This window comes from Ranitomeya variabilis, chromosome 3, assembly GCF_051348905.1.
Source record: "Ranitomeya variabilis isolate aRanVar5 chromosome 3, aRanVar5.hap1, whole genome shotgun sequence".
Taxonomy (NCBI): Eukaryota; Metazoa; Chordata; class Amphibia; order Anura; family Dendrobatidae; genus Ranitomeya; species Ranitomeya variabilis.
The window spans coordinates 284,873,817-284,886,578 of NC_135234.1; the positions used below are offsets into that span (position 1 = coordinate 284,873,817).

General features: G+C 44.1%; 1 protein-coding gene across 15 annotated transcripts in view; it reads left to right on the plus strand.

Moving 5' to 3' along the window:
• Positions 1-12,762, plus strand: part of TADA2A (transcriptional adaptor 2A) — a 522,447-nt gene that overhangs the window by 4,285 nt on the left and 505,400 nt on the right. The window lies entirely within an intron of this gene.

Here is a 12,762-nt window from a genome sequence, read left to right on the forward strand (position 1 = left end):
CAGCTATGCAAATGTACGGTGTCCATTTTAGGACATGATCATTTATCAAAGTCAAACATCAGAATAAAGTGACTATGACACCCTCTCATCCCGTGTGTGAAAAGTAAGTGCCCCCCCCGGCCCCGTGTGTGAAAAGTAAGTGCCCCCCCGGCCCCGTGTGTGAAAAGTAAGTGCCCCCCCGGCCCCGTGTGTGAAAAGTAAGTGCCCCCCCGGCCCCGTGTGTGAAAAGTAAGTGCCCCCCCGGCCCCGTGTGTGAAAAGTAAGTGCCCCCCCGGCCCCGTGTGTGAAAAGTAAGTGCCCCCCCGGCCCCGTGTGTGAAAAGTAAGTGCCCCCCCGGCCCCGTGTGTGAAAAGTAAGTGCCCCCCCGGCCCCGTGTGTGAAAAGTAAGTGCCCCCCCGGCCCCGTGTGTGAAAAGTAAGTGCCCCCCCGGCCCCGTGTGTGAAAAGTAAGTGACCCACAACTCTGACCTGTATATAGGAGTGGTGTCTGTATTGAGAGGGATGTCTGTATATAGGAGTGGTGTCTGTATATAGGAGTGGTGTCTGTATATAGGAGAGATGTCTGTATATAGAGGGGTGTCTGTATATAGGAGTGGTGTCTGTATATAGGGGGATGTCTGTATATAGGAGTGGTGTCTGTATATAGGGGGATGTCTGTATATAGGAGTGGTGTCTGTATATAGAGGGATGTCTGTATATAGGAGTGGTGTCTGTATATAGAGGGATGTCTGTATATAGGAGAGATGTCTGTATATAGAGGGATGTCTGTATATAGGAGAGATGTCTGTATATAGAGGGATGTCTGTATATAGGAGTGGTGTCTGTATATAGAGGGATGTCTGTATGTAGGAGTGGTGTCTGTATATAGAGGGATGTCTGTATATAGGAGTGGTGTCTGTATATAGAGGGATGTCTGTATATGGTAGTGGTGTATGTATATAGAGGGATGTCAGTATGTAGGAGTTGTGTCTGTATATAGGAGTGGTGTCTGTATATAGGAGTGATGTCTGTATATAAGAGGATGTGGCCAAAGTGGCTACCGAGAGGCTGTTTGCTCCAAAGTGGCTACCAAGGATTCCTGCATGCCAAAATGGCTACCAAGGGGCCAAAGTTGCTAACAAGGGGCCCCGCACATCAAAGTGGCTACCAAGGGGCCAAATTGGATACCCAGGGGCAGAGCCCTGCATGCCAGAATGCTCCTGAGGTTCATTGGCAGCTGGCAGCGCTGTTCAAGCACCATGTATTTCCTTCAGGAAATGCCCATCTAGTTATGGTGCTTGAACCTCCTAGGTTCAAGCAACATATTGTAATCCGATTTCTTATATTTTCTTATTATGGTGCTTGAACCTCCTAGGTTCAAGCAACATATTGTAATCCGATTTCTTATATTTTATTATGGTGCTTGAACCTCCTAGGTTCAAGCAACATATTGTAATCCGATTTCTTATATTTTCTTATTATTATTATGGTGCTTGAACCTCCTAGGTTCAAGCAACATATTGTAATCCGATTTCTTATATTTTATTCTTCTTCTTCTCCGCGTTTTCCGCAATTAATGCGGCCCGAACCGCTCGGCGCAGAGACCCCGTTCAGGCGGCGTTTCGAAGGCCTCGGTGGGGACAGGTGTGCTATGACTTTTATAGTCGATCCGATATGTAGATTTTATTTAAATCGCATTTAAAAAAAAAAATTTCCCATAGGAAATAATGGCGAACTTTCCATTACCCCCAACTTGACCTTCCAAAGATGGCAGCTATGCAAATGTACGGTGTCCATTTTAGGACATGATCATTTATCAAAGTCAAACATCAGAATAAAGTGACTATGACACCCTCTCGTCCCGTGTGTGAAAAGTAAGTGCCCCCCCGGCCCCGCGTGTGAAAAGTAAGTGCCCCCCGGCCCCGTGTGTGAAAAGTAAGTGCCCCCCCGGCCCCGTGTGTGAAAAGTAAGTGCCCCCCCGGCACCGTGTGTGAAAAGTAAGTGCCCCCCTGCCCCGTGTGTCAAAAGTAAGGGCCCCCCGGCCCCGTGTGCAAAAGTAAGTGCGCCCCCGGCCCCGTGTGCAAAAGTAAGTGCGCCCCCGGCCCCGTGTGCAAAAGTAAGTGCGCCCCCGGCCCCGTGTGCAAAAGTAAGTGCGCCCCCGGCCCCGTGTGCAAAAGTAAGTGCGCCCCCGGCCCCGTGTGCAAAAGTAAGTGCGCCCCCGGCCCCGTGTGCAAAAGTAAGTGCGCCCCCGGCCCCGTGTGCAAAAGTAAGTGCGCCCCCGGCCCCGTGTGCAAAAGTAAGTGCGCCCCCGGCCCCGTGTGCAAAAGTAAGTGCGCCCCCGGCCCCGTGTGCAAAAGTAAGTGCGCCCCCGGCCCCGTGTGCAAAAGTAAGTGCGACCCCGGCCCCGTGTGCAAAAGTAAGTGCGCCCCCGGCCCCGTGTGCAAAAGTAAGTGCGCCCCCGGCCCCGTGTGTGAAAAGTAAGTGCCCCCCCGACCCCGTGTGTGAAAAGTAAGTGCCCCCCGGCCCTGTGTGTAAAAAGTAAGTGCCCCCCGGCCCCGTGTGTGAAAAGTAAGTGCCCCCCGGCCCCGTATGTGAAAAGTAAGTGCCCCCCGGCCCCATGTGTGAAAAGTAAGTTCCGCCCCGTGTGTGAAAAGTAAGTGCCCCCCGGCCCCGTGTGTGAAAAGTAAGTGCCCCCCCGGCCCCGTGTGTGAAAAGTAAGTGACCCACAACTCTGACCTGTATATAGGAGTGGTGTCTGTATATAGGGGGATGTCTGTATATAGGAGTGGTGTCTGTATATAGGGGATTGTCTGTATATCGGAGTGGTGTCTGTATATAGAGGGATGTCTGTAAATAGGAGTGGTGTCTGTATATAGAGGGATGTCTATATATAGGAGTGATGTCTGTATATAGGGGGATGTCTGTATATAGGAGTGGTCTCTGTATATAGAGGGATGTTTGTATATAGGAGTGGTGTCTGTATATAGAGGGATGTCTGTATATAGGAGTGGTGTCTGTATACAGAGGGATGTCTGTATATAAGAGTGGTGTCTGTATATAGAGGGATGTCTGTATATAGGAGTGGTGTCTGTATATAGAGGGATGTCTGTATATAGGAGTGGTGTCTGTATATAGGGGGATGTCTGTATATAGGAGTGGTGTCTGTATATAGGGGGATGTCTGTATATAGGAGTGGTGTCTGTATATAGAGGGATATCTGTAAAAAGGAGAGATGTCTGTATATAGAGGGATGTCTGTATATAGGAGTGGTGTCTGTATAAAGAGGGATGTCTGTGTATAGGAGAGATGTCTGTATATAGGAGTGGTGTCTGTACATAGAGGGATGTCTGTATATAGTAGTGGTGTCTGTATACAGAGGGATGTCTGTATATAGGAGTGGTGTCTGTATACAGAGGGATGTCTGTATATAGAGGGATGTCTGTATATAGGAGTGGTGTCTGTATACAGAGGGATGTCTGTATATAGGAGTGGTGTCTGTATATAGAGGAATGTCTGTATATAGGAGTGGTGTCTGTATATAGAGGGATGTCTGCATATAGGAGTGGTGTCTGTATATAGAGGGATGTCTGTATATAGGAGTGGTGTCTATATAGAGGGATGTCTGTATATAGGAGTGGTGTCTGTATACAGAGGGATGTCTGTATATAGGAGTGGTGTCTGTATGTAGAGGGATGTCTGTATATAGGAGTGTTGTCTGTATACAGAGGGATGTCTGTATATAGGAGTGGTGTCTGTATATAGAGGGATGTCTGTATATAGGAGTGGTGTCTGTATATAGAGGGATGTCTGTATATAGGAGTGGTGTCTGTATATAGGGGATTGTTTGTATATAGGAGTGGTGTCTGTATATAGAGGGATGTATGTATCTAGGAGTGGTGTCTGTATATAGAGGGATGTCTGTATATAGGAGTGGTGTCTGTATATAGGGGGATATCTGTATATAGGAGTGGTGTCTGTATATAGAGGGATGTCTGTATATAGGAGTGGTGTCTGTATATAGAGGGATGTCTGTATATAGGAGTGGTGTCTGTATACAGAGGGATGTCTGTATATAGGAGTGGTGTCTGTATATAGGGGGATGTCTGTATATAGGGGGATGTCTGTATATAGGAGTGGTGTCTGTATATAGTGGGATGTCTGTATATAGGAGTGGTGTCTGTATATAGAGGGATGTCTCTATATAGGAGAGATGTCTGTATATACAGGGATGTCTGTATATAGGAGTGGTGTCTGTATATAGAGGGATGTCTGTATATAGGAGTGGTGTCTGTATATAGAGGGATGTCTGTATATAGGAGTGGTGTCTGTATATAGAGGGATGTCTGTATATAGGAGTGGTGTCTGTATATAGAGGGATGTCTGTATATAGGAGTGGTGTCTGTATATAGAGGGATGTCTGTATATAGGAGTGGTGTCTGTATACAGGGGGATGTCTGTATATAGCAGTGGTGTCTGTATATAGGGGGATGTCTGTATATAGGAGTGGTGTCTGTATATAGAGGGATGTCTGTATATAGGATTGGTGTCTGTATATAGAGGGATGTCTGTATATAGGAGTGGTGTCTGTATACAGAGGGATGTCTATATAGGAGTGGTGTCTGTATATAGGGGGATGTCTGTATATAGGAGTGGTGTCTGTATATAGCGGGATATCTGTATATAGGAGTGGTGTCTGTATATAGAGGGATGTCTGTATATAGGAGTGGTGTCTGTATATAGAGGGATGTCTGTATATAAAAGTGGTGTCTGTATATAGAGGGATGTTTGTATATAGGAGTGGTGTCTGTATATAGAGGGATGTCTGTATATAGGAGTGGTGTCTGTATATAGAGGGATGTCTGTATATAGGAGTGGTGTCTGTATATAGGGGGATGTCTGTATTTAGGAGTGGTGTCTGTATATAGATGGATATCTGTATATAGGAGAGATGTCTGTATATAGAGGGATGTCTGTATATAGGAGTGTTGTCTGTATATAGGAGTGTTGTCTGTATATAGAGGGATGTCTGTATATAGGAGAGATGTCTGTATATAGAGGGATGTCTGTATATAGGAGTGGTGTCTGTATATAGAGGGATGTCTGTATATAGGAGTGGTGTCTGTATATAGAGGGATGTCTGTATATAGGAGTTGTGTCTGTATACAGAGGGATGTCTGTATATAGGAGTGGTGTCTCTATATAGGGGGATGTCTGAATATAGAAGATATGTCTGTATACAGAGGGATGTCTGTATATAGAGTGGTGTCTGTATATAGAGGGATGTCTGTATATAGGATTGGTGTCTGTATATAGAGGGATGTCTGTATATAGGAGTGGTGTCTGTATACAGAGGGATGTCTGTATATAGGAGTGGTGTCTGTATATAGGGGGATGTCTGTATATAGGAGTGGTGTCTGTATATAGGGGGATATCTGTATATAGGAGTGGTGTCTGTATATAGAGGGATGTCTGTATATAGGAGTGGTGTCTGTATATAGAGGGATGTCTGTATATAAGAGTGGTGTCTGTATATATGGGGATGTCTGTATATAGGATTGGTGTCTGTATATAGAGGGATGTCTTTATATAGGAGTGGTGTCTGTATACAGAGGGATGTCTGTATATAGGAGTGGTGTCTGTATACAGAGGGATGTCTGTATATAGGAGTGGATTCTGTATATAGGGGGATGTCTGTACATAGGAGTAGTGTCTGTATATAGAGGGATGTCTGTATATAGGATTGGTGTCTGTATATAGGGGGATGTCTGTATATAGGAGTGGTGTCTGTATATAGAGGGATGTCTGTAAATAGGAGTGGTGTCTGTATACAGAGGGATGTCTGTATATAGGAGTGGTGTCTGTATATAGGGGGATGTCTGTATATAGGAGTGGTGTCTGTATATAGAGGGATGTCTGTATATAGGAGTGGTGTCTGTATACAGAGGGATGTCTGTATATAGGAGTGGTGTCTGTATATAGGGGGATTTCTGTATATAGGAGTGGTGTCTGTATACAGAGGGATGTCTGTATATAGGAGTGGTGTCTGTATATAGAGGGATGTCTGTATATAGGAGTGGTGTCTGTATATAGGGGGATGTCTGTATATAGGAGTGGTGTCTGTATATAGAGGGATGTCTGTATATAGGAGTGGTGTCTGTATATAGAGGGATGTCTGTATATAGGAGTGGTGTCTGTATACAGAGGGATGTCTGTATATAGGAGTGGTGTCTGTATATAGAGGGATGTCTGTATATAGGAGTGGTGTCTGTATATAGGGGGATTTCTGTATATAGGAGTGGTGTCTGTATATAGAGGGATGTCTGCATATAGGAGTGGTGTCTGTATATAGAGGGATATCTGTATATAGGAGTGGTGTCTGTATACAGAGGGATGTCTGTATATAGGAGTGGTGTCTGTATATAGGGGGGTGTCTGTATATAGGAGTGGTGTCTGTATATAGAGGGATGTCTGTATATAGGATTGGTGTCTGTATATAGAGGGATGTCTGTATATAGGAGTGGTGTCTGTATACAGAGGGATGTCTGTATATAGGAGTGGTGTCTGTATATAGGGGGATGTCTGTATATCGGAGTGGTGTCTGTATATAGGGGGATATCTGTATATAGGAGTGGTGTCTGTATATAGAGGGATGTCTGTATATAGGAGTGGTGTCTGTATATAGAGGGATGTCTGTATATAGGAGTGGTGTCTGTATATAGAGGGATGTCTGTATATAGGAGTGGTGTCTGTATATAGAGGGATGTCTGTATATAGGAGTGGTGTCTGTATATAGAGGGATGTCTGTATATAGGAGTGATGTCTGTATATAGGGGGTTGTCTGTATTTAGGAGTGGTGTCTGTATATAGAGGGATGTCTGTATATAGTAGAGATGTCTGTATATAGAGGGATATCTGTATATAGGAGTGGCGTCTGTATGTAGAGGGATGTCTGTATATAGGACAGATGTCTGTATATAGAGGGATGTCTGTATATAGGAGTGGTGTCTGTATATAGAGGGATGTCTGTATATAGGAGTGGTGTCTGTATATAGAGGGATGTCTGTATATAGGAGTTGTGTCTGTATACAGAGGGATGTCTGTATATAGGAGTGGTGTCTCTATATAGAGGGATGTCTGAATATAGAAGATATGTCTGTATATAGAGGGATGTCTGTATATAGGAGTGGTGTCTGTATATAGAGGGATGTCTGTATATAGGAGTGGTGTCTGTATATACAGGGATGTCTGTATATAGAAGTGGTGTCTGTATACAGAGGGATGTCTGTATATAGGAGTGGTGTCTGTATATAGGGGGATGTCTGTATATAGGAGTGTTGTCTGTATATAGGGGATGTCTGTATATAGGAGTGGTGTCTGTATATAGAGGGATGTCTGTATATAGGAGTGGTGTATGTATATAGAGGGATGTCTGTATATAGGAGCGGTGTCTGTATATAGTTGGATGTCTGCATATAGGAGTGGTGTCTGTATATAGAGCGATGTCTGTATATAGGAGAGATGTCTGTATATAGAGGGATGTCTGTATATAGGAGTGGTGTCTGTATATAGAGGGATGTCTGTATATAGAAGTGGTGTCTGTATATAGGGGGATGTCTGTATATAGGAGAGATGTCTGTATATAGAGGGATATCTGTATATAGGAGTGGTGTCTGTATATAGAGGGATGTCTGTATATAGGAGTGGTGTCTGTATATAGGGGGATGTCTGTATATAGGAGAGGTGTCTGTATATAGAGGGATGTCTGTATATAGGAGTGGTGTCTGTATATAGGGGGATGTCTGTATATAGGAGTGGTGTCTGTATATAGAGGGATGTCTGTATATAGGAGAGATGTCTGTATATAGAGGGATGTCTGTATATAGGAGTGGTGTCTGTATATAGAGGGATGTCTGTATATAGGAGAGATGTCTGTATATAGAGGGATGTCTGTATATAGGAGTGGTGTCTGTATATAGAGGGATGTCTGTATATAGGAGTGGTGTCTGTATATAGGGGGATGTCTGTATATAGGAGTGGTGTCTGTATATAGGGGGATGTCTGTATATAGGAGTGGTGTCTCTATATAGGGGGATGTCTGAATATAGGATAGATGTCTGTATATAGAGGGATATCTGTATATAGGAGTGGTGTCTGTATATAGGGGGATGTCTGTATATAGGAGTGGTGTCTGTATATAGAGGGATTTCTGTATATAGGAGTGGTGTCTGTATATAGGGGGATGTCTGTATATAGGAGTGGTGTCTGTATATAGGGGGATGTCTGTATATAGGAGTGGTGTCTCTATATAGGGGGATGTCTGAATATAGGAGAGATGTCTGTATATAGAGGGATGTCTGTATATAGGAGTGGTGTCTGTATATAGATGGGTGTCTGTGTATAGGAGTGGTGTCTGTATATAGAGGGATGTCTGTATATAGGAGTGGTGTCTGTATATAGAGGGATGTCTGTATATAGGAGTGGTGTCTGTATATAGGGGGATGTCTGTATATAGGAGTGGTGTCTGTATATAGGGGATGTCTGTATATAGGAGTGGTGTCTGTATATAGAGGGATGTCTGTATATAGGAGTGGTGTCTGTATACAGAGAGATGTCTGTGTATAGGAGTGGTGTCTGTATATAGAGGGATGTCTGTATATAGGAGAGGTACCTGCATATAGGAGTGGTGTCTGTATATAGGAGTGGTGTCTGTATATAGGGGGATGTCTGTATATAGGAGTGGTGTCTGTATATAGAGGGATGTCTGTATATAGGAGAGATGTCTGTATATAGAGGGATGTCTGTATATAGGAGTGGTGTATCTATATTGGTGGATGTCTGTATATAGTAGAGATGTCTGTATATAGGGGGATGTCTGTATATAGGGGGGTGTCTGAATATAGGAGTGGTGTCTGTATATAGGGGGATGTCTGTATATAGGAGTGGTGTCTGTATATAGAGGGATGTCTGTATATAGGAGAGGTGCCTGCATATAGGAGTGGTGTCTGTATATAGGAGTGGTGTCTGTATATAGAGGGATGTCTTTATATAGAAGTGGTGTCTGTATATAGGGGGATTTCTGTAAATTGTATTGCTGTCTGTATATATAGGGGTATGTCTGTATATTGGAGTGGTATCTGTATATAGAGGGATCTCTGTATATGGTAGTGGTGTCTGTATATAGAGGGATGTCTGTATATAGGAGTGGTGTCTGTATATAGGAGTGATGTTTGTATATAAGAGGATGTGGCCAAAGTGGCTACCAAGGATTCCTGCATGCCAAAATGGCTACCAAGGGGCCAAAGTTGCTAACAAGGGGCCCCGCACATCAAAGTGGCTACCAAGGGGCCAAATTGGATACCCAGGGGCAGGGCCCTGCATGCCAGACTTGCTCCTGAGGTTCATTGGCAGCTGGCAGCGCTGTTCAAGCACCATGTATTTCCTTCAGGAAATGCTCATCTAGTTATTATTCTTCTCCGCGTTTTCCGCAATTAATGCGGCCCGAACCGCTCGGCGCAGAGACCCCGTTCAGGCGGCGTTTCGAAGGCCTCGGTGGGGACAGGTGTGCTATGACTTTTATAGTCGATCCGATATGTAGATTTTATTTAAATCGCATTTAAAAAAAAAAATTTCCCATAGGAAATAATGGCGAACTTTCCATTACCCCCAACTTGACCTTCCAAAGATGGCAGCTATGCAAATGTACGGTGTCCATTTTAGGACATGATCATTTATCAAAGTCAAACATCAGAATAAAGTGACTATGACACCCTCTCATCCCGTGTGTGAAAAGTAAGTGCCCCCCCGGCCCCGTGTGTGAAAAGTAAGTGCCCCCCCGGCCCCGTGTGCAAAAGTAAGTGCGCCCCCGGACCCGTCTGCAAAAGTAAGTGCGCCCCCGGCCCCGTGTGCAAAAGTAAGTGCGCCCCCGGCCCCGTGTGCAAAAGTAAGTGCGCCCCCGGCCCCGTGTGCAAAAGTAAGTGCGCCCCCGGCCCCGTGTGCAAAAGTAAGTGCGCCCCCGGCCCCGTGTGTGAAAAGTAAGTGCCCCCTTGGCCCCGTGTGTGAAAAGTAAGTGCCCCCCGGCCCCGTGTGTGAAAAGTAAGTGCCCCCCGGCCCCGTGTGTGAAAAGTAAGTGCCCCCCCGGCCCCGTGTGTGAAAAGTATGTGACCCACAACTCTGACCTGTATATAGGAGTCTGTATATAGGGGGATGTCTGTATATAGGAGTGGTGTCTGTATTTAGAGGGATGTCTGTATATAGGAGTGGTGTCTGTATATAGGGGGATGTCTGTATATAGGAGTGGTGTCTGTATATAGGGGATTGTCTGTATATAGGAGTGGTGTCTGTATATAGAGGGATGTCTGTATATAGGAGTGGTGTCTGTATATAGAGGGATGTCTGTATATAGGAGTGATGTCTGTATATAGGGGGATGTCTGTATATAGGAGTGGTGTCTGTATATAGAGGGATGTCTGTATATAAGAGTGGTGTCTGTATATAGAGGGATGTCTATATATAGGAGTGGTGTCTGTATATAGAGGGATGTCTGTATATAGGAGTGGTGTCTGTATATAGAGGGATGTCTGTATATAAGAGTGGTGTCTGTATATAGGGGGATGTCTGTATATAGGAGTGGTGTCTGTATATAGAGGGATATCTGTATAAAGGAGAGATGTCTGTATACAGAGGGATGTCTGTATATAGGAGTGGTGTCTGTACATAGAGGGATGTCTGTATATAGGAGTGGTGTCTGTATATAGAGGGATGTCTGTATATAGGAGTGGTGTCTGTATACAGAGGGATGTCTGTATATAGGAGTGGTGTCTGTATACAGAGGGATGTCTGTATATAAGAGTGGTGTCTGTATATAGGGGGATGTCTGTATATAGGAGTGGTGTCTGTATATAGAGGGATGTCTGTATATAGGAGTGGTGTCTGTATATAGAGGGATGTCTGCATATAGGAGTGGTGTCTGTATATAGGGGGATGTCTGTATATAGGAGTGGTGTCTGTATATAGGGGGATGTCTGTATATAGGAGTGGTGTCTGTATATAGGGGGATGTCTGTATATAGGAGTACTGTCTGTATATAGGGGGATGTCTGTATATAGGAGTGGTGTCTGTATATAGGGGGATATCTGTATATAGGAGTGGTGTCTGTATATAGAGGGATGTCTCTATATAGGAGAGATGTCTGTATATACAGGGATGTCTGTATATAGGAGTGGTGTCTGTATATAGAGGGATGTCTGTATATTGGAGTGGTGTCTGTATATAGAGGGATGTCTGTATATAGGAGTGGTGTCTGTATACAGAGGGATGTCTGTATATAGGAGTGGTGTCTGTATATAGAGGGATGTCTGTATATAGGAGTGGTGTCTGTATATAGGGGGATGTCTGTATATAGGAGTGGTGTCTGTATATAGGGGGATATCTGTATATAGGAGTGGTGTCTGTATATAGAGGGATGTCTGTATATAGCAGTGGTGTCTGTATACAGAGGGATGTCTGTATATAGGAGTGGTGTCTGTATACAGGGGGATGTCTGTATATAGGAGTGGTGTCTGTATATAGGGGGATGTCTGTATATAGGAGTGGTGTCTGTATATAGAGGGATGTCTCTATGTAGGAGAGATGTCTGTATATACAGGGATGTCTGTATATAGGAGTGGTGTCTGTATATAGAGGGATGTCTGTATATAGGAGTGGTGTCTGTATATAGAGGGATGTCTGTATATAGGAGTGGTGTCTGTATATAGAGGGATGTCTGTATATAGCAGTGGTGTCTGTATACAGAGGGATGTCTGTATATAGGAGTGGTGTCTGTATACAGGGGGATGTCTGTATATAAGAGTGTTGTCTGTATATAGAGGGATGTCTGTTTATAGGAGTGGTGTATGTATATAGAGGGATGTCTGTATATAGGAGTGGTGTCTGTATATAGAGGGATGTCTGTATATAGGAGTGGTGTCTGTATATAGAGGGATGTCTGTATATAGCAGTGGTGTCTGTATACAGAGGGATGTCTGTATATAGGAGTGGTGTCTGTATATAGGGGGATGTCTGTATATAAGAGTGTTGTCTGTATATAGAGGGATGTCTGTTTATAGGAGTGGTGTATGTATATAGAGGGATGTCTGTATATAGGAGTGGTGTCTGTATATAGAGGGATGTCTGTATATAGGAGTGGTGTCTGTATACAGGGGGATGTCTGTATATAGGAGTGGTGTCTGTATATAGAGGGATGTCTGTATATAGGAGTGGTGTCTGTATATAGAGGGATGTCTGTATGTAGGAGTGGTGTCTGTATACAGAGGGATGTCTGTATATAGGAGTGGTGTCTGTATATAGGGGGATGTCTGTATATAGGAGTGGTGTCTGTATATAGGGGGATATCTGTATATAGGAGTGGTGTCTGTATATAGAGGGATGTCTGTATATAGGAGTGGTGTCTGTATATAGAGGGATGTCTGTATATAGGAGTGGTGTCTGTATATAGAGGGATGTCTGTATATAGGAGTGGTGTCTGTATATAGAGGGATGTCTGTATATAGGAGTGGTGTCTGTATATAGAGGGATGTCTGTATATAGGAGTGGTGTCTGTATATAGAGGGATGTCTGTATATAGGAGTGGTGTCTGTATATAGGGGGATGTCTGTATATAGGAGTGGTGTCTGTATATAGAGGGATGTCTGTATATAGGAGAGATGTCTGTATATAGAGGGATGTCTGTATATAGGAGTGGTGTCTGTATATATAGGGATGTCTGTATATAGGAGTGGTGTCTGTA